The sequence below is a fragment of the Osmia bicornis genome, chromosome 4, assembly GCF_907164935.1.
Source record: "Osmia bicornis bicornis chromosome 4, iOsmBic2.1, whole genome shotgun sequence".
Lineage (NCBI taxonomy): Eukaryota > Metazoa > Arthropoda > Insecta > Hymenoptera > Megachilidae > Osmia > Osmia bicornis.
This window is the reverse complement of record NC_060219.1, coordinates 7,340,267-7,367,340: the sequence shown is the minus strand read 5'-3', so window position 1 is coordinate 7,367,340 and position 27,074 is coordinate 7,340,267. Positions and strand designations below refer to the sequence as shown.

Sequence of the window (27,074 nt, the reverse complement as noted above, 5' to 3'; positions counted from 1 at the left end):
ATCTCTATCAGTCAGAATAATTATTAAAATTAGTTTGTCGAGGAGGAAAGAAAATAACAATCCCTTTCATCGTAAAGCTAGTCAACAACCTCACAGACGACCTTCCGAAAAATGCGACTTTGAATGCCGGCGACCCGCATTTTTCTACTTAGTCCTTCGTTGATACAACAATGGCCTTGTCAGTCATTACCTTCGCGTTGTACCGATTCGTCACGTACAATTGTCATTTTATAGACTGCACCTACGGGTTCTGTAGTTTATCGCCTGTGTACATTGTCACTGATTGTTGATTTAGAAGGTCGCCACGAGTTTGTTGATCTTTGCCCCTGGATCGTAGGACAGGTTTTGAAGTAAATCTGAATCATTTGAGAACGGTTCAGATAACTTAATAAGACGAGTAGGTTTCGTTTTACGAAATTTTAAACAAAGTATTAAGAAACTTAATGAATTATGCAAACAGTGCGAATGAATTTAATAGTCTGCAACAGTCAGAATCCTTAAATGAAATGAGATACAGTTCACTAATAAAACTTGAAATATAATTAAATTGAAAATCGGAATTTCCTTTGATTATTTCAAAAGAACATTGGTATGAGAATGTTACGCACGTCCCAGAAAGCTGAAACGCACGAACACATAAATTACGAGCAATATGTCGCGATATCGCGTTGGAAACAATAGCCGAGCCGTTATCTTCGCGAGCTATTGTAAACGTACAATGAATGTTCATTAACGGGAAGAAATACGGGATTATGCACATGTACACTTGCACATATATACAAAAGAGAAGTATGCGATAACGATTGCAATACTGTTTATTCCCGGTCGTCTGAAAACACGGCGAAGAAGAAAAGTTTTTTGAAATTAAACCTCGTAAGGAAACCGTGACTGAAATAAAATGTGCATTTACCCGGCTGCCTTGTTACCTTGAAAATACGTCGCTCGTCAGAATCGCGAGCGTGGATTAACAACCGGTGACACGAAACTTCCATTAACGCAACCTTGTCGCCCGATCGTGGCGCCCTAAGTACGCACCTGACGCGCTCCTGGGAGCCGGAATTCTGCTCAAATATATAGGCTGTTTCAGAAATAAATTGTCAAATTTTAAGAGTGCATTCTACTCATTGGAAAATCAAATAACTTTTGTCTACGATAGACTCTGGCAAATGCACTTCATTAAAATAAATTTCGATCGGTTTCAAGTAAAAATCGTTTAAAGTCAGCTATTTCTGAAGCACCTTGTATACTACTAGAGAAATTCACCACCACAATGGAAAATGTAAATTCGTAGAGCCAACAAGGTGGGACGAAGTTGGCCCACTGCGACACTACTGTTTGCTCTCGCAAGTCCGACTCTGAAAATTGCACCGGAATCAGCCAGGTTTGAATTGCCGCAGTTGAACCTACTGCGAATATACAATTTGCATTTTCTACGAATCGATCACGAAGATGCAAAACGTTTACGTCAATGTTACGCTTGGACCCGCGTTCATCAACGTTGCGTTTAATCAAAGATTTAATTGTAGAATCGAGGCCGGTGTAATTTCGTTTTGGATGGTTGGAACGAGATAATTTCGACGTACAAAAGGCTCGAGCTGTCGGGGATACGAAAGCACAAGGGTTGATTGCATTGAATATGGAATGTTACAGTTAACCCCCTTCGTTGCTGTGCTCTCTTCGTGACGCTGACGTCTAATAAATAATTCGTTTGTTAATTATTTGAACACGTTGTCTCTTACGTTCTTCATAGGTAGCACTTTGTTTTCTCTCTTGTTCATTAAAAAAAACTCGATTCAGAAACTTTTGAAAAGTACCATAGCAGTTCAATTCATTTATAGTCAGACTGCCTTGTAATGGATTGAATGCATTTGAATGCATTTGTACGTAACACCTATAGAAGCAATTGTAGATCAAAAGCTTGGCAGAAGCGATAATTGAAATTTCAACTAACTTCACTGAAGTGAAATTACTTCACCTACTACTTCAACTGCATATTACTCATTCCCCTTGCGTATCTACATAGGAAGAACGATCGAGAATAATCATTATTCCGGGAAATAACTGAAGCTGATTTGTTTGATAATTTGAAATAACGTTCATCCGTCATTCGGGAAATTTCTCTCTGAAAATTCAACGTATTTTTAATCCGTGTCCATTCATTTTTATCTCGAACAGATTTTTCATGAAATTCCTCTCTGGAAATTCAACACATTTTTAGTCCGTGTTAATCCCATTGCTATCCCGAGCATCTATCTTCTCATTAAATATTTAAAAATTTTTTAATAAACGACGGATTAAGAGGTTCCTTGGACTTTGAGATTATTTCACGAACTATAATGTTCAGCTACCGAGTGTCCTTTATGTTTATCCTATATTTTGCTGCTGCAAGGTATAACAAGGGAAATCGTTTATCTGAAAAGCTTTACGGGAGAGGAGGCTTTTTGTTGGCTGTAACCATTTGACTGAAGCGATTTGCAAGAGCTCACAGACGTCAGCGTCCGTTACCGTTATACCTTATTCTGTACGAACCGCTGAAACGGCTTTCACGTGTAGAAACGTTTTTATCCGTGATCGTTTCCAGACTCGACGAATCACGAGGCATTACCTTATGTCTGATAAATTTCCTTACTAGCAGTGTTTTATTATTCGCATAAAACTGCGCTTTTCTATCCTCCAGCCACGCTAGGTCTGCGTTTTAGTTGGCTTTCTTTTGTTCGGCTACTTTTTGCGCTAACCTTCTGGACGGCTGATCTTTGCGACTTTCTTTTTACGGAAAAAGACGATGGATCATCCGATAAATTTCTCCGTGATATGCATTTTCATAAAAATCTGCCATGTCTTTGATAGGAGATAAAGCAGGAGTTCCTGCGGATATTTCTCTTTTAGTACCCTTTTAAAATTTGGCAACATGTTCCTTTACCCCATAGAAAGTAAAGTGACATTTTCTTCGCGATAGGACTTAGGGCGACGATATCTATGTAGGCCAAACCGCAATCGGAAACCCGTATGTCGGTTGGGCAGCGTGCAGAGTTAGTGGTATCACCTTCGCCGTCAAGGTTTTCCCTCCCTCCATTTCGTTATCATCGTTGCCACTTGTCATTGCGAACGAACGAGTTCGTCAGTATCGTATTAGTTTACCGGACGTCGAGCCACGCGATACGATGGAAAATATAAAAAACCGTCCAGTTTGATCGAGGAATCTGTTTTGTTTCCACGATTCTGGACAGACGTAGGGCAGTCGAAACGCGTGAAAGAATCGACGGGCAGGCCAGGGGAAAGCAAGCGAAAGCTGTAGCCACTGTATCGATCGTTATTAGGCTTTTATTAGACGGAAGTGTTGTCGATAGCTGCCGCAAAGGGTACATCTGCACGGGGGGTCGTGTTAACTTAAGTGAAAATATCACCAAGAGGTCCGTCAGTCAGGAGCTGACCACCTCCTCTGCCTTAATTCCCGCACGATCTGTCAGAGTTTGTTCGTGTTCTTCCTCGAAGCAGGATGTTCTTCGCCACTGTTAACCGCGTTTCATCCTTGTTTTGCGAACGAAAAATCACCCGTCGTCGGACTAGTAGTTAACGGGTAATTTGTGATCAATAAATGAAGTGTCGTACGATGGTGAAGTTCGATCATTCGAATGCTGCCCGTTGTTAAAGAAGAAATTTGTTGTAAAATTTATCGAACACGGAAAGCGCACTACAAATTGTAGCTTCCGAAGTCTGATAACAACTGACCGGAAGGGTTTAAACTGCAGACCGGACGTAGCTGTATCGTGCGGATAATGCTGCCTTCCGCGTGGCCACGGGGTTGACTTTCATCAACGTGACATGGAATTTCCTAGAATATATTGAGTACCTATTCTCGACATTATTTGCCGTAACTATTACTCGATATTTTTGGAAGATCCTTTTAAAGACCTTGATAGGTGTATTTTACAAAATGGAGACTCGTGAAAAATCGACCGAATGGGCCTTGTTGTTCCCATTAAAGGCTGGCTTATTCGCCATGAAATCCTCGTTGTCTTCCAAGAGCGTGAATCGCGAGAAAGAACGAATAGCCAAGAAGAATCAGCTAATGCAGCCGAGAATACGACGAGGATCCTCTTTGTCGGATTTGGACAAGCTTCAAAGCAAACCGATCCTGCCAGACGTGGTGAGATCGACGGAGAAATGTTCCGAGTCGCTTCCACACTCGCCAGCTCTGTCGAGAACGAATCTTCAGCTGGGTAATATATACGTGAGAGGAAGCATAGGCGATCTGATGAACATGAAGAAGTACGGCGCGTCTACGTGGAGCGTGAGAAGCGAAAGTTTGATCGCCAAAGCGGTGCCATTGAGCACCGTGACACCCAGGCAGAGTCCACCGCTCGAAAAAAGCGTCGAGGATCTCGAAGATGAGCTAGAAGAGGATGACTTTCATGTCCCTGGAAAGCCTTTAACTTGTGCCCAGAGAACGCAGAGGCTCAGTAAACTCATCAAGAAACAGAGGCGCATGATGGTCTTCAGTCCTCGAACCCTCAAGCGAGATCTCGTAAGTTCTGGTAAACACGAGAAGAAACGAAAGGATTTAATTGCTCTAGCTTTCGCTGAAAAATATCTGGAAGCGTTTTGAGTGCACAACAATAGGTTTATCTTCTAGTTAAATAATTAGACACTCAGGTGATGGTTTCATTTTTTTAATCGAAACTCTGGGCAGTCATCCTTAAAATAAAAATAAGGCAATTAATTTTCATTTCAATACCGTGCGTCCGAGCAACAGGCTGAATACCTGACACGTACATTTCATAAATCAGCTTTCAAAATTTTTATCTCCAGTTTTACGATTCATCACGCGTATCGGCGTTTCATATTCTTCCATACATGTTTTATATATTAGGAAATCGATGTTTTACGCGTTAGGGGTAGTCGCGCACGCATCGGATTTAAAGAATAACCTTATCGAGCGTAGATGGTAAAGGTGAGAGGAGCTGAACCTTCAAATGCCTCGTTAAACTTGAAACAGTTTCTGCAGTCGTGGCGAGAGACACTTACAGGGGTTGAAATATTCATGGTACATCTGCCCCTTTCTCTCTGGTAGCCTGCTTTATCAGCAGGTGGCCTGCGTTCTCTTCTATAGCATTCATCGTTGTGACTGTTGTTTCAGCAAGGCTTTTTATCTCTCGAGAAAATATCCCATTTTACATCTTAATATTATGAAATTAACTTTTAGAAACCTGTTTTTTTTTATACCTACTATGGCATTATAGGAACTCAATCAGTAATTAAAAATGTTTTTCTATTTGGTACGTTCCAAACGAGTATGTTTACTTGAAAACGAATTGTAAAGCAAAGGGGGTTAAGAATCGTTAAAAGGGAAGGAGAATAATTTTCAATTCAGTATTCCTCTGTTTTATGAATGTCTACCTATAGAAGTTCACTTGAAACTTATCCATAGGCAAGTGGTACCGCCGCGAACGAGCAGATGGAAAGCTTAAGCCACTCCTTTGAGTGTTTTTAACGTTACATCGCAGTCAATAGAATACAGAATAAGAGGATTGCTTTGTCTGTTCCTCGAATTTTTCAAGAGGATGCCAGAAATCCCAAAGAAAATCATCGTCGCTTGATCCTCCGTTCGCAAGCTTCTCGCCAAGAATTTGCATACTTTTGTACAGTTTTTTGCTCCTCGTAATTTCTCCAGTAAATACCCTTCGAGCTTTTAATTTCTGCTAGGCGTTCTACGCGCAAAGGGAATTTTTGAAATCGACCTACGTGCCAAATGGAAAAAATGTGTGTACGCAATGAAACAAAGGTGGTTTTAATGAACAAAGTTTCTTCCTTTGTGGAAAAGCACGTAGCCCGATGAGTATGAGAATTCGTTATCCGGGATATTACGAGCTTTTCCTCTGTTATTTTATCTTCGTTATCAAAGGCCATCAAACCGAAACTCAAAGAGCCAACGTTCGCCAAACTTCACCGATTCAGAGATATTTTTCCTGACGAGCCTCGTGTCTCTTCGGAGTATGTACTTTCTCTTTGCAAATGCTTTAATAAAAGCACGATAAGTAATAATGCATTAATGGAAAAAGAATAATAAGCTAGTCAGCCATTTTTCGAATACTAGGTTCAAGAAAAAAGGAGCCTTTCACCGAATCGGACAGTTCAATCTGTTAGAGCAATAGAGCGATAAATGAAAGATCGTGAACCTGGTTCAACAGTCGATTAATCATTTTTTCCTTCGACAAAAGCAGAAGGGTGCTTCGACAGTCGTAACTTATATCGACGATACAACAGTTTCCCTCGAATCGATAGAGCTACAAAAATATTTGTTACTTGTGTGCCAACTGTGATTGCCGGAATACCATTGTTCCTATCGGTTCGGTTTTCCCAGGAAAAACTGATATAATTCGCGCCTTGTGTGAAATACATGCGAAAACGTTCGGGGTGAGCGATAAACTTTGTCCTTACCACCTGTGCACTTCCTGCGGTTTTCAAGCGGCGATACAAATCTCTAAAGTACCAGCACGATTTTTCGTGCTTCGATGTTCGCACAGTTGGATTTTTCATTTCCTCGATTTTTGCGCAGTTTCAAAATTTATTACTGCAACACTCATTTTTTTAAATTATTATTTTTATTTATGTTCGTCGTAGATCTTTTCCCCGATAAATTTACAACTCATGCTTTTACATTAACGAACTTAGTATCTACGCTCTGATTAAAACGAGGGCAGGTAAAATCAATTTTGTGCCTAAGTGTCCTCCGATCGAGTATGGAACACGGTGCAATTATAGCACTCTCGGTAAGCGAAGAACACGGGTGTGTCTAATGCGTGTTTTCGCGTGTGAAGATCTTCATAAGAACACTCAACTAACATGTGCTTAACTCGATACTCGAACAGGTAATCAAACCTGCGATGCTCGCTTTATCCCGAAGGATACTTGAACGGATAACATAGATTGCACGTGAAGCATAAAGTCGATCAACAAATGCTTCGAAGGAACGGTGGAACAATCAATCCCTGGATTAGCTGATTTTGCGGTCAGTCCGAGACTCTTGGTTTGCACGCCTCTTTGAAATGTTGGTAATCCTTTGGGTTCTTGTTAAATCCGCCATCGCGGATCGACTTCGGTTATTATCTGAATACCAACTTGACAAACGGTGCCACTGCTGAATGAAAAGTCACAATACAATTCCTAGTACGAAAATTCTATAATTCTTTAAAAAAGTCTAAAACTTGATAAATAATTTTTTAAATGAATATAGCTCTTTCAATTGAATAAATATTGAGTTTAACGTTGATTATTAACTGTACTCTGCGGAGATGGGAAGCGAGTTTAACGTTTAACTCTAACGTAAGAAACTTTTATCCAAGAAATTGAAGATATTCCCCTGAATTCCCTTTAGAGCTTGCACGCTATCTTAACTTCATATCTACCGTCTGTTATTACTAGAAACGACTTTCCCTTATCTCTCGAACAACTGTCCGGCTTTAACATTTAACAGTATCGCGTTCTCGACGAGCAAAGGCTCGCTCGTATCATTTTTCGTCCCTCTCGAGAACCATCGAAAGTTTCGTCATTAAGGAACTCTAGCGATGAATGGAACAAGCAAGAAACAATCAATTCGACCCATCGTTATTCCAACTGGACGAAACTCGGAAGCTTTTAATACCGACCCGATATGTATATTCCGATTTCTACCGTAATCTACCATTTATTCGAGAGAATTTAGTCGTTGCAGTCAAAAGTTATCTCGGTCGTGCGGCTTCGATTCGATATCTTCGGGCATGCGATGATGATACAAAGCTCCCTAAAGTCTCCTAGCCGCCAGTTTTGTCGATGGAGAAACGAGGATTCGGTATATACATTATCCTTTCGTGGCTTTTTATCCTGCGAATAAACACAGCGCTCCTGATCCCCTTTCAATTTGCAACGGTCTCCTACGATTTTGTATTTACAGAAGAGATTGGCTGGCGCAAAAGAAATTAAACGACAGCCAACCGGATGGCGCTTTGAGGATGTCCGTATCCGTTGGATCGACTCGATTGATTCTGGTCCAGATCCCCGGAAACGTTTCTCCTTTATCCGTTCCGTCAGGCAAACGAGACGACGACTGTCTTTCTCCTGCTTTCACAATATTTCCACTTGCAACCCCTTCTACGAGATCCTATCCAGGTTATCGCTTCAGACGTTTTCGGTTCAAGGATGCCAGTCGAAATCTACGATTAAATTCGAGACGAACGAAATCCTGTTCCTCGATGAGCCCGTGTAGAGAGGAAAAAAAGAGAAAGACGACCCTCAAAGATGTTCCTTTGATGCTTTTTCTTTTATATCACACTATGGTGTCATAATACCGGGTTTACGATATGCTATGTGGTTATTTTTTTATACAAATTCGTATCTTTTACTACATTTTATAATCCCTGAAATTATGATGCTCAAGAATTGCTAGTTTTTGTATAAGTAGAAATACAACACATTGCTTCATGTTCGATTAAATAATTCCTTTTTAAAATTGTTGTTCACTGCTGGTTACACTTGTCAGAGTAAACGGAGCTTTTTCATTTACAAAGAGAAAATTATGTTTCCTTCGAAGGTTCACTTTATTTCACTCTGAATCACGTGACGTTCTCCTAGCCACGTTCCCAGAGACGTTTTTGGTGTCGTAGTTGGAGCTTATATTTATTCATAAGCACCGACGGAATAATTAAAACAACCTCTCTCCCGTCTGTTCTGTATTTACTGCCAGACTTTCTCGTGCTCGTTGTGTCGCGTTTAAACACGGTTAATTTCAAATAATAACGTGTTCGTCGTCTTTTATTTTCGAGGATCTTCTTTGACGAGTATGTTTTAAACGTACGCTTCATTTCATTCAGCTAAACAACTCTCACGTATTCTGTTTTCACTGTGAAATCATGTTGAAAATCTGGTTGATCGTTAAATTATTAGCATGTATCAATCCTTTTAGATATTAGACCGTTTGTCACTACCTTGCAGATGGTTCTGACGTTTGACTAATTGAATGTGTGCCGAGTTCTAAATTAGACGTCCTTCAAGAACCATTTGCCAACTGAAATTCACGAATTCGTGTGCCTTTGCGTACTATAATTTTGATAAAAAATTTTTAATCACAAGCAACTGATTAATGTGGGTGCACCAAATATTAATACGGCACTGAAAAAGTATGAAATACATATTCAACAGAGTTTCTAAATGTGAAGCAACATTAATTCTCACTGTTTGCATATTTCAACGTATGAAATATTCTACAGAAGTTGTCGTAAAAATTTACAATTTCAATTTCAATCTCGGCAATTCTAATTAAAAATTTGATATTCTTCATACATATACAATTTATTTAGTTATGTATTTGTATTGTGATCTTCAGATTTATTATCAGGTGATTTGCATAATTGTTCTTTGTTTTCTGTTACAGGTGAGTACTTTTATTTTTTCAATTCAGCCCGAGAATTGTAACGATCCGGAATGCGAGATCATTGATCGCAGGTGAGTCTTATCTTGACACGATGCTTTGTCCTTAATCGTAATGACGAGGATCAATTTTTTGCATAACACTACTGCAATTAATCGCAATAGAATGTTGCGAAAATGAGCGTTTTATTACAGCGTGGCGATAAACAAAGCTTCACTTCGCCCACTCGTATTGTGTAAATATGTCCTTGTGCATTCAATTAATTTAAGTAGGAACATCTTAACCTATTGAGTGTTTTAAATAAGTATTAGCATTTAAGGATGATAATATAAGAAGCGGGAGATATTATTTTAATCTTAATTAAGATAATAACGAAGAACGAGAAACATTTTTCATTTGAAAATGGTAATGTTAAGAGCAAAAAAGTATCTTTTACTTAAGAGTGATAATATCAAAGGTGAGATATTTCTTATTCAAGGATAATAACACTGAGAAAGAGAAATGTTTTTTATTTGAAGATATTCATCGTTCAGGATGAAAAAGATATCTTTAAAAATAAGATGTAGTTGACTGAAAACCGTGTCGGGATAACACGTTTCATATCGAAAGCTACGCGTATCGTGAACGACGGGATGATTTAATATGCAAGGCATGTCCCGATATATTTTATCAGGGATGGTTTCTTTTTATCATCGTCGAGCTATCATTCGAGGGTGAAAATTTCACCGTGGATCTTGAAAGATTCATGGTGCCATTTCATATCATACAAACGACACTTTTACACATGTTTGAACGACCTTTCAGTAATTCTACCCTCCTTAGCTCGATTGCCATAATTAAGATTTTGAAACGTCTCAGGAAAATCATAAAGGCATCCAAAATGCAATTAAGACATCTTAACTTTGCTGAAAAGGGCAGAATTATCATTTTAATAAAGTTCATTCCCGGTTATTTACACTTTAATGAGAAAATCGAGGTACTAGTTTACGTAATATAGTTTACCAGAGCGTGGCAGTGAATTTATTTTTAATGTTGATAAGAGGAACTAAATAATTCTTTCGTTTTACAAAGTTGTTAATCGTAATATTCCTGGTGGAATCCAGCAACTGAATGTAGGTCATCTCTCGAATATCTAAACTCTATTTCGATCATTGATAACTTATGAAACGGTTGAGCATCGAGACGAGAAACGACGCGATTTACATTTTACGCGGCTGTTCTGCGGTGTCCTTCTCGCTAAATCGACGTTAAATCCGGGAACACAGTCTCGGTTAACCGGATACGAATATCAAATAAGGAAATGCTTTCCCTGGACATGTACGGTATTCTAGTTACTTTGCATTTCTGGTTAATTGACTCGTCTCTTTTGCTTTGCGTCTTCTCACGGAAATCAGCCTATCGAAGTTCATTAAAATTCACATTTTCTCAAACAAATGATAGCTAGCCTTCCTAAAGACATTGCAATAATTCAGAAGAAAATCATTGAAACAATGGCTGAGCATAAAATCATTTGAAGATTTGGTTCCTAAAATGTCAACCGTACTTGAAATTCGTATCTTCTCTCGTTCTCATTTGTATTTTGTCACCCAAATCTGACCAACGATCACTGTCACGCGAACAGCTTGACATTCTTTTTCATTTTTCGTTTGCTTTGTTCATCAAATATCCTCTGTGAAAAGGAACACGATACGTCAAGTGTGCGATCGCTATTTTTTTTTATTTCGCACAGCTGTTATCGGGATCACGCAAAATATCAAAAGCGTAAAACAGAAAACGGGACGGAAGATAAATGTGTTTGAAACGTTAGATTCTCTTGGGACCGCGAGAAAGGGATCCTCAGTCAAAAGGAGTACAAAACTTCGTTTCACGCAGGAGACCCATTCGATAAGGTTAGTCTGCACTTGTCTCTGATCGAACGAATACTAAATAAAAAAGTGATTTGAAAAAGAGAAGCAGAAGGTATAAAAAGAAAGGAAATGATAACGTGTGAAATAAGAGAAACGAGATATAAAAACGAGATCAGATTTTCCAGAGAGTTTAAAACTGTCAGCTTGTGATTTCCTGAAGGTATTCTGTACAGATCTTCAGGTACTCTTCAAGAATATATTATAATGTGATAAAAGTATATTCTTGAAAATTTTCTTACATTGCTGTACGACAATTTTTTGCAGAACGTGTTTTCGATTCGCTGAATACACGAGACATAACGTCATCCAATACAGTATCGAAACATCTCTCTAAAATTTAATTGTTACACGCGCGTTCGCGAGCGAGGATTATCTCCGTTTTCGAAATTGACAGTTAACGTGGTGGTGTCGTGCTGCCATCGAATCGTATCAGTTTCGCGATCATCGACCAAAATCAGCCGATCGATCATCGTTCGCCGCATTAATTTGTAGCCTCAAATTCAACGAGCAGTTACCGATTATGTCACGAACGGGGAAAATGTTAAATACCCCGGGATGGTGAGCGTGGTTTTGCGGGTACGTTGAAAACCTCCGACGAGTTTGTTGCCACGAAAGAACGATTGGCTCGTTACTCTATCGATCGTTATTTCGGCATAATCACGATTTAACCAGGTCGGTTTATTAGCGGTGAATCGTGATCGTAATTTCATCCAAGAAATTTGGAAACGAATTATTCGTTAGGGGACAATTGCGGAACTCACTAGCACCAACCATTTGGCGCTCTTCCAAAATTTGTAAATATAATTTTCCGTGGTTCGTACCGTTTGACGTCGAATTGGTGTTGCATGCAATTGCATAGATAAAATATCAAATAGATGATGCAGTACGCAACGAATTGCGAGTTTAGAAATCGGAATAACTGGTAAAGACTAGATGATATCTAACACCTTGTTCAATCGAAGTCAATTTATTCGTTTTCACTTTCCCTTTTTGTTGACGGTGCTATCAGGAATGTTTTATTAGTGACGTCCTGGTTTTCGAGCGCATTCAACGGTAGAGCCATTTCTCTCTGATATTTCATCGAAATAAAAAAGTTCGGTCGACGATTCGCTAACCGCAGAGACGCTCCTTTTTCAGCTTCGACGATACGCCACTCTCTTCTCTCTGCTTCTTCTATTTTTTCTCCCCCACTTTTCCTTTTTTCGTGGCTCGTTCCGTTTTTGCAGCTCGTGAAACGCATGAAACGTTGCGGTAGCATAGGTCGACGGTAGCAATCAGAGAATCGGTCGCCCCCGGTGATTTTCACGAATGGAGAACACCGAGACTGGTGGTGGAATCGTAAAAAGTCAGTCGAGCCAGCTGGAAAATCGTGACAGTGGTAACCACCCTTTCTTTCTCCTAGTATCTTCGCGATTTTTCGTGTAAATAGACTGCCGTAAAAATGAAGCTGCTACGTGAGGAGAATGTAGACATCGATCGTTGTCATTGTTTTTAAATGTTTTGCTCCTACTCTCAGGATCATTGAAAGCAAATGTTCTCTTTTTTTACTCACACTGAATCGTTGTAAATATTCCACTTCATTGAAGAATAGTTTTTGTCAGAATAGATTCAGAATTAATGACAAGGACTCTATGTCCGACTATATACGGTTTATTCTACTTAAAATCTTTATTTCTTTCTTTTCATTGCAAAGAAGTTTAACTTTCCAATGAAATTTATACAACTCTAGAAATGGCACATTAAATGCCTATCTTCCTCGTCAGCAGTGAATCAAAGTTCCTTCAGAAGACGATAAGGAACACATTCGAACCCGATAACGTACAGAACCATCTCCGTTTCCATTCCGTTACCTATAAAGCATCTCGTCGACTTCGTTTCGATTGAAATTCCTACACGAAATCGAAGTGCGCACAACGATGTACCGATTCCTTCATCTCAATGGAATAATGACTCGCTTGCATGAACGCGAATGAAAAGTGGACGTGAAGTTCGAGAGGAACGGTTCGCTCCACTAAACTCGAACTGATTTTCAAGCACTCGTGCCGAGCAATTACGGACGATGTGATCGAATCGTGATCGCGAAAAGTGGAGGAATAACTGCACGTTTGTTGATATCTGATCGATGCCGAAGCGTCGACCCGATTGCGCGAACCAACAATTGACAAGAGATGTCGGAAAGAGAGGTGCGAAACACAATTTCCCGATCAAATCCTAGCGGTTTATCTTCGGTGTTATGGAGATAAGTTTAAAATTTGAGGAAAGCTTTATTTTGTTGCTTTTTCAGATTATTAAAAGCATTATCGTTATCGGTGAATTAGCGATCAAACACGAAAAATGAACGGGCAGAATTTGTTTTGAATCGCAGCGCGTGTTCATCGAGCATAAATCTTGTCCATATCGGAATGAGCTTTAACTTTGAAATAGCACCCCACGGTTTAAATCATAAATATACGGTTAATCGCGATTAGTTCGTGAATCTATCCGCTCTGGTGAATATTCATGAATTGATCGCACCCATTAATCTCGACGATTTTTTACCGGTTATCTTACATGTTCGTGCTAGTGGATCTGAGTCCTTATTTAAAAGTATTATTAGATGATTTCGAGAATTTTTAAATGCAGACATTTGCCTAATTTCTGGTTGGAAAGTATCGCATTGATTAAATTTATTCTAAGAGAGGACGTAATTACATTATAAACTTCAACTGATTAACGTCCGTTCCGTTCATCGAAGAAGTAATTACCTTTCTACGTTAATAGCTTGATTCTCTAAATTAAGTTTCTATTACAAAATTACGCGATGAAATCTTGAAAGCAGATGGTGCTCGCAAATGAGGCACATTTATCCATTCGACTAAATGATAATGATATCGATGTAAAAGTAAAGATTGGATTAATTTCCTGAAGGTTCTCTTTTTATTGAAATCTAGTTGAAAATTCATTCAGGTTTCATCTTTAAATATTAAAGTATTCCTTTACGATTAGTGTACTTTTATAGCTTTCACTTTGACACTGGGCAGGAAGTGTGCAACAGCAAGTGAATACAAATTCAGTTGCCATCTTGATATTCAACGTTTGTTCCACGGATATATTCAAACTGGTGCCAAATCGCAGGAAGATATCCTACTAGATAAATACAAAATCGAGGAAGGAGAGTTTCATCTCCTTACGTGCGCTGTTTATATATTTTCTTTCGTATACATATATCACCTTCTGTCAAATGAATGCAAAGTCTACACCCGGCACGCCGTTCACGATTTTTTTTATACCACGTGACAAATGAAACGCCTTCATCTCTGTCCTTTGTTTGACAGACGAAAATGGAAGGTAAGCAGCCTAAGAGATCGTGTAAGAAATAAAGACACAATGAGCGACGAGGTTCGCCGAAAATCTCGACCCAGAAAGACGAAACTGACGGATTCTCGAATCGACAGCAATAAAAGCGACAACGATAGCTTTTACGAAGGCAACGTCGTGAGAATGGTTACACGTATCTACACGCGTCTCCGTTGCGGATGCTCTCGTTTTCTTTTTCTCTGGCCCGTTGCTGAATCGTGGCAACGATAAGTTGTCTCTGTCGTTGCTCCCTCGACCCGTTTCTCTCCCCCTGTGGCTCGCTTTTCGAACGAAATACTCCGGTTTCAAACGCTTTTAAGTGCTTTCCGCTGTTGCTTCTGAACTACCGAAAATCCCGCCGCCGTGTATCCAAAGAGTTACCCCTTCTGATCCAGCTAGCTGACGAAATTCCTCAGAAAGGAGCACACTGGGTCCCGGCTAAACTCGTCAATGTTCTTCGGTAAGCGAATCCCGTTCTTCCGCTTGCAAACGCTTCGTCTTCGTTCGCTAACGATAAATAGGTTTCGCGCAAAGCAAAGTGTCTTCGAACGTGATACTTTTATCGTTGAAACGAAGCTCAAAGCAACGAAGTAGGTAAACAATACTTAATTCGTCTTTGAGATCGATTTATAATTTCATACTGTCGAACTCATGCGACAGGCTTGCATACGTGTTGCACCGTGACCTTTTGGCACCTATCCAGCTTGGATCGTGTCGTTTTTGCCGCTCGTAATTGAAAGTTCGTTTGAACGAGCAACGATTGAAAAGTTTCAGTTCCCTAGGAAAGTGTGCACCGTCACTGGTTATCGTACGAGTTGCAATTTATATAGTAAGGGCCAAAAGTTTTCAGACCAATCCTGAATTTCAACAGAAATATTCGAACGATTTTTTTTTTTTGGAGTGAAACTTCTTAGAGATCGACAGGGTGTATTGATTAATTAGACTCTTGCCCCTCTGTCTCGAGAGGAACTTAGATTTCTGGCTTTCAGTACCGTTAGAACGATAGAGTTGGGACTTAGAAAATTGTTCTTTGGTCTTTTGGATCTTCTTTGGCATTATGCTCCCTTATAAATACCAAGAATCCGTCCGGAAGGTCGGCGACGTACGAAACTTAGTTTCTGTTCTCTCTACCTCGAGTGGAACTTAGATTTTTTCGCCTTTAGTACTTAAAATGTGGACTCTGCGGAGTCTATTTTAAAAAGCTCGAAACTCGTTGACGAAAGAAGATGTTTCTTCGCATTTCTCGTTTACAAACCGTCTAATCCACCGTTTGTAATTTACTTCTTGTGCCGACTGACATTCAACGGCTAACCACTTAGTGCTGGTGTGCTTACAGTTCAGCTTTCAGCGATTACCTGGTCCCGACTTAAGTAGATTCTTTTCTTACCTCTATCCTCCTTCCCTCTTTTATTCTTTGCTTCCGTTTCCGTGGCCAGTTTTTCTTGCCTCTTCAGGGGACTGTTTTTCGTTCAAAATCTAGGACAACGAGTAGGCGGCCAGTTTTCTCTACATCACTGATTGCTATTCAGATTTCAGTTTACACACTGCAGCTTTTAAATACCGACCGGGTATTTTTAGTTTTGGATGTTTTTACTTTTCTGAATCTTTTATATCGCATAGAAATTATACGCGAAATAGTTTTGCATTTTGCAAAAATGATACTTGTTCACTGCAACTCGTCGGTTACTAGTTCCAGACAAACGTAAAGCGTTCTTTAACTCTTCTATCGATCTTCTTGACCCACGGCCGCTGACACGATTAATCCAACTTTTGTAGAAATAGCCAATCGTTTCGACGGTTTACATGAGGGTACCCTTACCGGAAACGCTTTTGAAACTCGAACCAAACTATCACCGGTCGAAACCGTTTTGGTTGTTGACCCCCTTTTGGCGTTTTGATTAAAATTGCCCTATTGATTTTCTATTTCCACTCGTAATTGACGTACACAGAGAAACCAGGGTTCACTGATTGTACCAAGAAATCCAATTGTTCTTCCTCGTAATGTTTTTACCATTTCAGATATCTCGACAGTATAAATACAACTCGATACTAAAATAACACGCAGTGATAAAGGTCGCTTGAAAAAGTTCACGAGAAAGTCGCGATATTTAGTGGAATGTTATTCTTTGGATTTACTTGTAACTACAATTTTTTCATTTTTAATTGATATGATAGTTAAAAGAACATCGGTTTCGAAAATAGCTAATGTTAGGTACGATACCATCAGGCATGTTATTGAAATTCACCTTTGAACTTTTCATTCAAGCATAATGTACTTCCTTCGAATTGCCAACATTTAATTCAAATTTCATTGAACGATCGATGTATAATAGAAACAATGGTGGTTTCACCGAAATAGATTTATGTTCAAATAAATCTCGCTAATTCTATTGTTTTGCTTTTCTCTAAATATAAATAATATTTTTGAACACACACCTTTATTGATCGTGGAGTAATAATGAAATCAGTTAATAATAATTTAGATTAGAATCAAACTTTAATTAAGTACTTTCACGGTTTATTTGATCGGTCTATAAATGCCGGTCATTGTTCTCTATAATTTTACTCGCCGACATGAATGCTGTCCATTGCTTTTTCACATTCAATCGTTAAAAGAAAAAACTAGGCATTTAAGACGTTAAATGTTAAGGAGGTCAAAGTTTGTTAGATGATCAATTCGATCTATTTGTTTTTCCATTTTTTTTTTTTGGACACTAATATATTGTTCATATCTTAAAGATGCAACCACTCTTACAATTTTTATGAATGCAAAATACTGCAGAAATATTTACATAAAAAGAGAAATTGAAGCAGCTATTCTATAAAATATTGATTCAACGTCAGCAAGTTATCGTCGTTTCCTATGTTATTTCCGCAGTTTTGCATTTAAATTTTTCAGCCAAGCCCATTCGTTCGTCGAATGTTCTATTTTATTTACAAAACTCCAGGTACTTGGAATTCTTATATTCGAGCGGATTTCACGGATATGCAGTGTTTCATAGATGCCATTGGAAGGAAGCATTGTGTTGGTCCGAGTCAATGGTACCGAGGGCGATTGAACACTGCCTCGATGGATATTATGCATTCAGGAAGTTCAATCTCCTGCGTATTCTATTTTCCTTGGACGTGTATTAGTCGCAAATTTATACCCATAAACTGGCTGCTGTCGATACGTCAACTGCATCGGCTGTTCCTGCACAAACGGCGAGAAACAGTCCGATCTTTGTTTCTTTCAAATTACTGTCAAGAAAACGAAAGCAATTTAACGCGTTCATTTTCAATTTAATATCTGAAAAAGAATGTAGTAAAAGGTGTTTCCTTTTATTTAGAAATATAAAAAATATTAAAGCGTGACGTTATTTCATCTGCAGATGAGCAAAAAATATCGAGGTGAAAGGATAAACGAATTTTAACTTTAAAATCGATAAAAATTCACGTTCGTGCCATAAAACTTTTCCACGCTATAAACTGCAGCAAATCTACTTTGAATCTCTCTATCAAACTTTATGAACAAATCATGGCTTTTATTCCATAACATACTCTTTATTTAATTTTTTTTACGCACACGATAAAACGGATTTAACCCTTTCCTGCTTGTAATTTAAAATTTATCTTATGCTTTTGATCGATAATGTATTTAGCTGCATTTCACATCATTTCTCTCGAGCTTTCATTTTCACCAATCAATTTATAATGACGCCGGAAGTTCCAGTTGACCACTATGAACTGTGACATCAACTGAACGCGCCTCTTGATCTTTCGTTATCAAATTAATCACTTTTCTACGTGCGGTTTCAGGATAACGCGACCGCGCCACTGTGACCGTCGGACCAAGCCTTGACTTTAACTACTGCCAGTTATAGGTAGCACCGTGTACCGGCGCGGCGTATCGCGCTTTAATTATCGAAAGTTTCGCAGACCTTTGCACCTGCTTCAGTCGTTAGCCATCGGTTTAACCTCGCATTTGGCTAATTCTCCCTTTGCCTGATAACACGGTGGATTTTCTTAAAATTGTACCGTTCACTGTAGCAGTCTATACTTTACGCAGTTATATGTTTCAATCGAATAAACTGCCGTAGATTAAGGGTTTGAAAGCTATATTTTACAAGTTTATCTGCAACTGCTCGTCTTATCGAAGAACTGAAGCAATCGTGTACTTCACTGTGGTATTAAAAAAGCATGATATTTTAAGTTCTAATTAGAATTTCACATTATTATTGTAGAAATTATTGCGAAGATTTATTTCCTCCGTTTTCACGGTAGCATTAATAACTTCATTGTAAGTTACACCTCGTTAATTAATATCAGAGGACGTGTCAGAACGATATAGCTTTTCGTTTCGATTCCGTCTTCATTTGCTGATGCTCCTCTTTGTACTGCTTGTGTGCGTATAATTACGCTGTAATCCGGCAGTGTGACACAGTTTTTTAATTGGAACGACCATGCCCCGTAATTGCATGGATAATATCGAATTGTAGGTTTGTAGGACGCGTATCGGAGCATCGTGTCAAATTTTCCTTTATAAAAGAACGAACGAGAAATATGATGGGATATAATTCATCCAATTATACTTTAGCCTTTGATATTTTGTAAAATTGATAATGTTCTAAGGAAGATTCATTAAAAACTTCTTGTAGAACGATAATGATGATTTAAATAATTCTACGCGAAGAAATTGAAGCGGATAAAAATCATCCCTGTTGAATATAAAACGGGTTCACGTACCGAGGAATTTATTAGACATGCGGAAATTCGCCGCGTGTCAAGTTGACGTTTTCGATCGCGATAAAAATGTCGTTGCACGATGGGGACAGGTCAGTCCTTTAATTTTGGTAACGATCCACGTTGGCACGCATGTGCAGCTTGCTTAACGAGCTGCCCCAATACATCGGGTAAACTAGTCCGTCGTTCTAACAGGCGAACGAGCTAATACGAGCCGCGCAATCTCGCGGCTTATCGGTGTCGAAGCAGCCTCAACCACCGTGCTCATCGGACAGAAAGCACGAGAGAAAAAAAAAAAAAGGACAAGATGGATCTTTGTCGCTCATTTTCTCTAGCTTCCCTCGTTTTCTTAAGAAACGACGCCTGACGAGTCGTAATTAGCTTCCGTCGTTCGGAAAATAGACCAACCAAATCTCTTTTCTGCCTCTGTACAGTTCCGTTCGAACTCGAGAGACTTGTGATACTTCTTCGTTTTTATTCGCAACGGAACAATCGAGCATAAAAATAAGATGACTTGCGGTTGCGGGATAATCTGAAAAGAGGATTGAGTTTATTTGGATTTGGTACGATGCTCGTAGACGCGAATGAAAATGTTCTGTAGGCTGTGTAAATTAATCTTCTTAGAGTGCTTCGTTCATTACGCGTTCTGGTAATCAGAAAATGAAGAAAATTTAGTACCGGAGGTGTCAAAACCTTTTAGTTTAATTTTTTACGCGTTACCACTCTCGTTCAATTTGTAGCAGCGACAGATTGCAAATTATTCTGCTAACGGGTTATATGACATATGCTCACAGCTTGCATAAAATTCAACGTTTGTGAGTGGATGAAACGGAGAATACATTTACCTTTATTGTCAGTAAAAGGAAATGATGATCTAGTTAAGTTAAAAAAATGACCCTCGGTCCTTGAATTTATCTCGATCTATTGGCTCCCATTACGGGGGGCAGACGTAATTGACGGATGGCCATTGAAGGATCCTATGTTAAGAATAAATCGAGACACCAAAGCTCCCTTCTTTCGCCTTTCACTCTCCAACCCAGTGAGCTTCGTCTTCCAGCGATTAATTCAAAACACATTATCCTGTTGCGATGCTCAATAGGGCGAACATTCCATATAATAGGTGACGTAAAAAAGATGCTAATAAAAAAGACATTCGATACGCTATTCGATTTATTATCCGTCTGTCTACCTTTCAATATACCATAATGGCTGGATGATGAAAAATTCGCTATACGTTTTCCAATTTAACTTTTCCTTTTATGTTAAATTTTTCATACCGATCAAAAAGGTACATTCTGCTGCAATGTTTAGAACTCTCCATTAAATTAAAAGTGATCCTTTTGAAGAACATTTAACGAGGCCAGATGCAAAGAGCGATACAAGGGAAAGTGTTGCGTCTCGCAATAATGTTTGCCCCCTCCCTTCATCGTGGTTAACACGCGAGCAGCCTTGCTTCTTTCGCTGTTTAATAATACGCGGGAACACGCCAAGGGGTTCGGGCAAAAATAGCACAAAGGTGGAATAATTAAGGCGAATTAATACCTGGTTCCTTCGCGTGGGCAGACATTCTATTTGCACTTCTAATAGGACGTAACAAACGATGCGACGAGTTATGGACGTCATTCGTTACATGAAACGGAATTGTTTCGGAGAAAAAACGCGTCCGTTTACTCAGAAGCGATTAAACCATGATATCCTTCGAATCAATATTGAGAACGATAATGAAGTGGTATATTGCGTGTTGCATGTACACATCGATTGGCGTGCATGTTTTATAGAGGGGAAAATCACGTTTCTTCTTCAATCAGAAAATTGAATTTCTTGCTCGACTCTTTGGAATAGAAAGAATTTTTCGTGGTATTCTCCGAGACAAGTAGTTTTGACTTTGCTAACCTCGTTATGGATCATGGGAATTCATTGGCCATGTTGAATAATATTTTTTCGAAATTTCAACCTGCATGCGATGCAAGCGGACAGACGGAAAGAAGATCAATAGCTCTCCTGCGAACGTGAAGTATATTCTTATCGATATCGACAGTAGTTTGCAACGAAACTTCGCAGACTTGAGAAGTTCCGAATAGCCTCGATGAAACCAGCTCATGGAAGCTGCATGACGGAACTTTTCACTTTGATCTTACCTTTGGCCTTTCCTGTTACAACCTTTCGTCTAGTGTTTCAAGCAAATCTTCGTTACTTTCGAAATGTTAGTATTCGTGGAAAGTGTCGCGCGAGCAAATATTGTAACTCCTGTAGGAGAGTTACTGCAAATACGCTACAATTTGTCTGAATTTGTAGAGTATAAAACCGTGAAAGACAGGATTAGGTTTTTCTTGTTTTGCTGTAACTTTTTGACACGTGGACTGTTTCAAAACTCACGCTGTGAGTTAATATTTCGTAGAAACTATTTTGCTTATTAGGAGTTTCTAATTGAAGGAGCTTTCATTGAATCTCGAAATGCATCGTGAATTAATTGCCTTCTCAGAAGCTGTATATCAATTTCACGGAAATGCTTCATTGAGACGCGCAAGTTTGAAAGATAGTTGATCGTGACAAATTCATATTCTGTGCAATTTATACACGCAGATTGCTCATGGTGCGAATGAACATTTTAGTTTAAAGCGAACTTGTAGAAATTCACATACAAAAAGGTTCATTGTGGTTTGCCGAAACAAGATTGTCGTGGAGGAATACTAACAAACATTAGTTTGCCAAGAAGTTTGTTTGATTATTCTTACCCGGAGAGACTGCTAGAAACTTTGTCTCACGTAATAAAATCAGAAACGATCTTTTGGTTTGTTCCACGTTCCTTCGTTTCGTATGATAGGATTTTGTAATATGGAATTTGTTCAAAGTTTGACGAAGTCATGTAACTCGCGAGAGACTTGCAAATGACGTTGTTCTAGCTTCAATTAAAAAGAAATGTAGGAGAAAAGGTTATTAGTGCTTGAGTTAGATAATTCTTAAATTAACATCAAGTTCCTTCTTTTAGTTTTAACATCTCTAATTATTGGAAAAAGATCAAATCACAATTTCTAACTTACTTGCAAGTGTACACTTAAATGGGTACGTAATTTCCGTAATTAGGATAAAAACTGCGCTATCGTCTCTTCGTGCTTGGTAATTAGAATATGGAGTTGTTTAATACGTTCCACTTGAAATTAGAATTTTTTCAACCCTCAAGCGGCGATGGTTAATATACATCGACTAAATGGAGAACTTTTGTGTATGGAAAACGAATACAAAACAAACCATTCACGAAACTAGTTTAATCATCGCCATACAATGCACAAGAGCGATCATTTGGTAACATATTTTCACTGAAAAACCCGTTTGATTGCATTCGACACACATGCTCAAACGGCGAGCTCACCAACATCCTGGCGAACCGGAAATTTAATTAAATCCTAGCGTATCATTACGAGATTCAATTTGAACGGGGATCTTTCTCGTCAAATGGAATCCATCATTTGCATCGCCGAGGGCAGTTTGTCGATGGTTATTTAATGGAGAAAACGGAAGAGTTCCAGGACAAACGACATCGGTTATGTCCAATCGTAAAATGAATAATCGCGCCCTTTATATTAACGCGCATGGTACACGACATCGTCCGATGTACGACGGAGTTCGACGAAGGGGTCTGACTAGTCGTCGAGCTGGACTACTGAGCAGAGCGAACGGTCCGAAGCTCAGTGCCGTACGAACTCACGGTATAGAAGCATCGTGATCACCCCTATTACTTTATTTTGAAAAATATCACAAAGACAGTTATCGCCAATTAAAAATGGTTTATTAATTTACATTCCAATCATATATCTTTGATATCTTTAAAAATTCCACGCATATAATTTATGAAACACCTTCTGAATTACAAATTATTTACGAGTTAGTTATATAATATTCACCTGAATTATAGGTGTCATAATGCAGAATGCAGTTCAATTAATGGCCCAACTATTGTCAACTACCTTCCTATGTTTCACGGAATTATTTAGACCGCCATCTTCGTCGAACTTAACCTCAGGGATTACTCGCGCTGGTTAACGATGAGGAAGCGGCTAATTCCACCCCAATACGCGTTCTTTCCCCCACGTTTTTCGTTTCTGTTTTTCCCTCCGGTTCTACTTCTACCACATTTTCTCTCCGTCTACTTTCTACCCCTTCTCTCTGTCTCTCCCTCGGCGGCGCTCTTCACCGTCATTTCACCCCCCTGCCGGAAAATCAATATGGAGTGGCGTTGGTATACGGCGTGGTAGCTGCTACCGCGTGTACTACCCCTCCTTTCTCATCGTCATCGCGTTCCTCTTAGCATCCCCATTTCCCTCGTAACTCAGTCTCTTTCATCCTTACGCGCTCGTTTCAAATCTTGGAAACATTCTTCCGCTGTTGAAGCGTATTTTAGGTCGCAGATCCCTCTCTGCTACCCGCTCTATCAGTCAGGACACCCCGATCAAACATAGATGTCTGCTTCACGAAGCAGAGTCTGTTCGGCGCACATCGCGGTGCCGGAAGATCGGTCAACCAGTCGCGAATCCGTTCTGTCACTCTGGGTCAACATTCGACTCAGCTCACGATTGCTACCACTGGTTGAATACGCCGCGTGGTGTGCACCATCCGTCGTGTGCACATTATCCGCCGGAATTACTGTACTTTCTACCTTTCTTCCCACCCACCGACCACGTTCGTGGAGGAATATAATTTCTCCGGAGAGTACGGTTACGAGCGAAGTAAAGTCAGGCTTGAAGTTGGAGCAGAGAATCGTCCATCGAGGAATAATAAAACATGACGTTTATGATTCTTTACTATTGTTGAAACGCTCATTTTTACGATAGTTACCGGTATTATTATTTAAAAAAAATAATAATTACCAACGACTCATGGCACTAAAATATGTGTCTCAAAGTTTAATCGATAACCCTATGGATGGTGGAAATATATTTCAAATTCTCGTTGATCTTCTTAGATGCCTTTCTTGAAACCTTTCGAAATGGTTTCCCTGGCTTTTGTAATTCTTTCGCGGCGCTCGTTATTGTCCTCCGGTTGGGCTACGTTTTAAAGCGTTTCCTTGTCGGTGGAACACTGTTGAATGTAGGGTAAACTGTTGAGTGTGACACAGTTGGTGTGCGGTGTCGCGTGCACACTGCTAGCTGCACGCTTTGTTGCGTTGCACAAAGCGCGAGTTTTTCCACGATCGAATACAATTTTTCATCGTTGTGCCACCCCATACCAAGAAACGTGGTGATAGAGACAGTGGATAAGCGGAACATGTTGCACACATGCTGCGACACGTAACGAAGTAGTATCAATTTAGCGAAATAGGATTGCAAACTGACATGACTTTTCCTATGACCAATTCGTTCCGCATTATACGTGACAAAAAGTCTCTTATAGGTCAACGATGAAAGAAAAGGTATCCCGTGGAGTAGTTTGTGAATAGTTTTAATAAAATTCTTCGCTCTGTCTGTGTTAATGCATACGGAATGTCGCAATTCCTTTGTGTATTTCCTCTGGAAAACACGCGAGGTAAATGTGCGGTTCGAGTGTGTCGGAATAAATTGGTTTGAACTACTTACGCATGAATTAGCGAAGAATTGATCGGTAGAAAGTGTTATGATTCTATGCAACGATAACCATGGTATTCTGCAATTATCACGTGTTAATTTGGGATTTCAATTGAAATAAAAACGTAACGATCGATTTGATAAGAGAAACAAGATTCACAAGGGTGTATGAGAGAGACAGCTTCAGAACTAGGATGAACTGAATTAAAAATTGATTTGGTTCGAGTCACTGAAGGATTGATATCAACCAATCGATGTTTACTCAGTAGCGTACTAAACGCTGGTGTTGCGTACTTAATATATAGAAATTCTATCTTTTAGAAACAGCCACTATCTCTCGCAAGATGTACCAATCGAAAAGTACACTATGATAATATCCAGCGCTCTCTACGAGGCAGGCCAGTAACGTCGCTGAAAGAGAAAACGGGAAAAATCGAGCGAGTACGTGCCCGTTCAGAGGCGCCCCCAGAAAAAAAATCGACCGGTGTAAGTTCTCTGACGAACGGAGATAGTGAATAGGGAAGCACATATTGGCTACGGCACTGCGTCATGCGCAGTACGCTAGGCAGCAGGGTGGTTTCGGAGGTTGAACGCAGAGGGGGTTGTTCTCGCAGGTATATCCGCGTGTCGGGGTGGCAGGGGGGTGTGAAGTAACGTTATAGAAGGGGCATAGAAAGGGAAGAGGAGGGTTAGTAGCGGAGGTACACGTTGTGTCAACCGGCAGTAGCGATAGCCGTTGCTTACGATGGGCCACACGGCCGCATGTGCGTGTGCGTGAACGTGGGTCAGCCTTGCCCCACATTCAGGCCGAGTCGCGCGTCTTTCGCGGTGAGCCGGCGCGGCGCGGCGCGACGTTTCAGCGGCGAGAAACCGGGGATGGTAGCGAGGAAGTGCCGGCGTCGGCGTCGAGCAGCGTCCCGCCGGCGAGTCGCGCGACGGCGCTCCGAGAACGCCGGCAAGGCTTCCGAGTGAACGGCCTTCCCTTTCCTTCTTTCGCGACTTCCACAGGCCTCGACGACGCGGGGTTCAGTTTTGCTGGTCGTGAGACGCGGCCAGAGGCGTGGATGCTCGCCGCGTCGACCTCCCTGTGATCGTGAATGCGTCGGGGGTGCGTGTCTACATGGCTGCGTGCGCGGAAGCGCGGCTAGGAAAAACGGGTATACCTAGGTGGACGCGAGCAATCGAGATGTAAGTTCTTGGCCGCCACGAGCACGCCTTACGGCGGTTACGGAACGTTCACTCGTGGGCTATCGTTCGAAAATTACGTGATGCTGTGTGAGTGCCAGATTAATTGTGCGAAAACTCTATACCATGCGCGCAGTGATGTTTCTTTAGTGTTTCCTTGATCCAGTAATAATTAGTGACGATAAATTCGAATTTAAACGATCGGAAGGGAGGGAACGAGTCGCGGGGTGCGCGACGCAAAGCCGGTCGATGTCGGAGCGGTCCCTTTAAATTCCGCGTTTTAAAATTCAAGCGAGAAGACCGCTTAATACGCTGCCCATAACGCCACGCCAGAACAAAAAGACGGGCTTGACGGCGGGGGAGGAGGAGGACAGGAACTTGGGATTATCTTTGGCGAATTAAAATTCCTCACGGAAAGAAGTTGGACGTTCTTTGAGGAACTTCGTGACTGTAAGCCGGCGACAGAGAGAAAACGAATCTTCTCTGCGAATTTAACCAGGCGAATCTTCGATATTACGAATTCTTCGAGTCTCTTTGATTTGATTTCTTGCGAATTTTCCTGCGAATGGTGTTCAGGAGCCTTTGGATCGTTGAAACATCCAGGCTGACTGGTCGAATACTTCTGCTTAGAACTTCGGGGTAAAATGTTTAGAAATTCCATCAATTTCGCTGTGGAAGTTTTAATCGTCGTTGTTAAATGCCTCACATTTTTCAACAAAATTATGATTGGTATTGATTTCATCTCAATTTTGAAAAGATGCATCTCGATTTTCCTCTTTCAAACTGAAGAAAACTTGTTATCCAAAGAAAATTTTCGCATCAACACTGATAAGTGAATGGTATCGGCACGAAATAGAATCCCATAGGTAGGAACGATTGGTTCGTTCTTCAGCTACGTTCTCTGTAATAAAAATCATCCGCAATTGTGGCCCGGAAATTGGTTTAGCCGGTCAATAGCATGTT

General features: G+C 40.1%; 1 protein-coding gene across 9 annotated transcripts in view; it reads left to right on the top strand.

Moving 5' to 3' along the window:
- LOC114873991 (protein unc-13 homolog B) overlaps nt 1-27,074 on the top strand; it is a 190,774-nt gene that overhangs the window by 56,207 nt on the left and 107,493 nt on the right. The gene's annotated exons all lie outside the window — the stretch shown is intronic.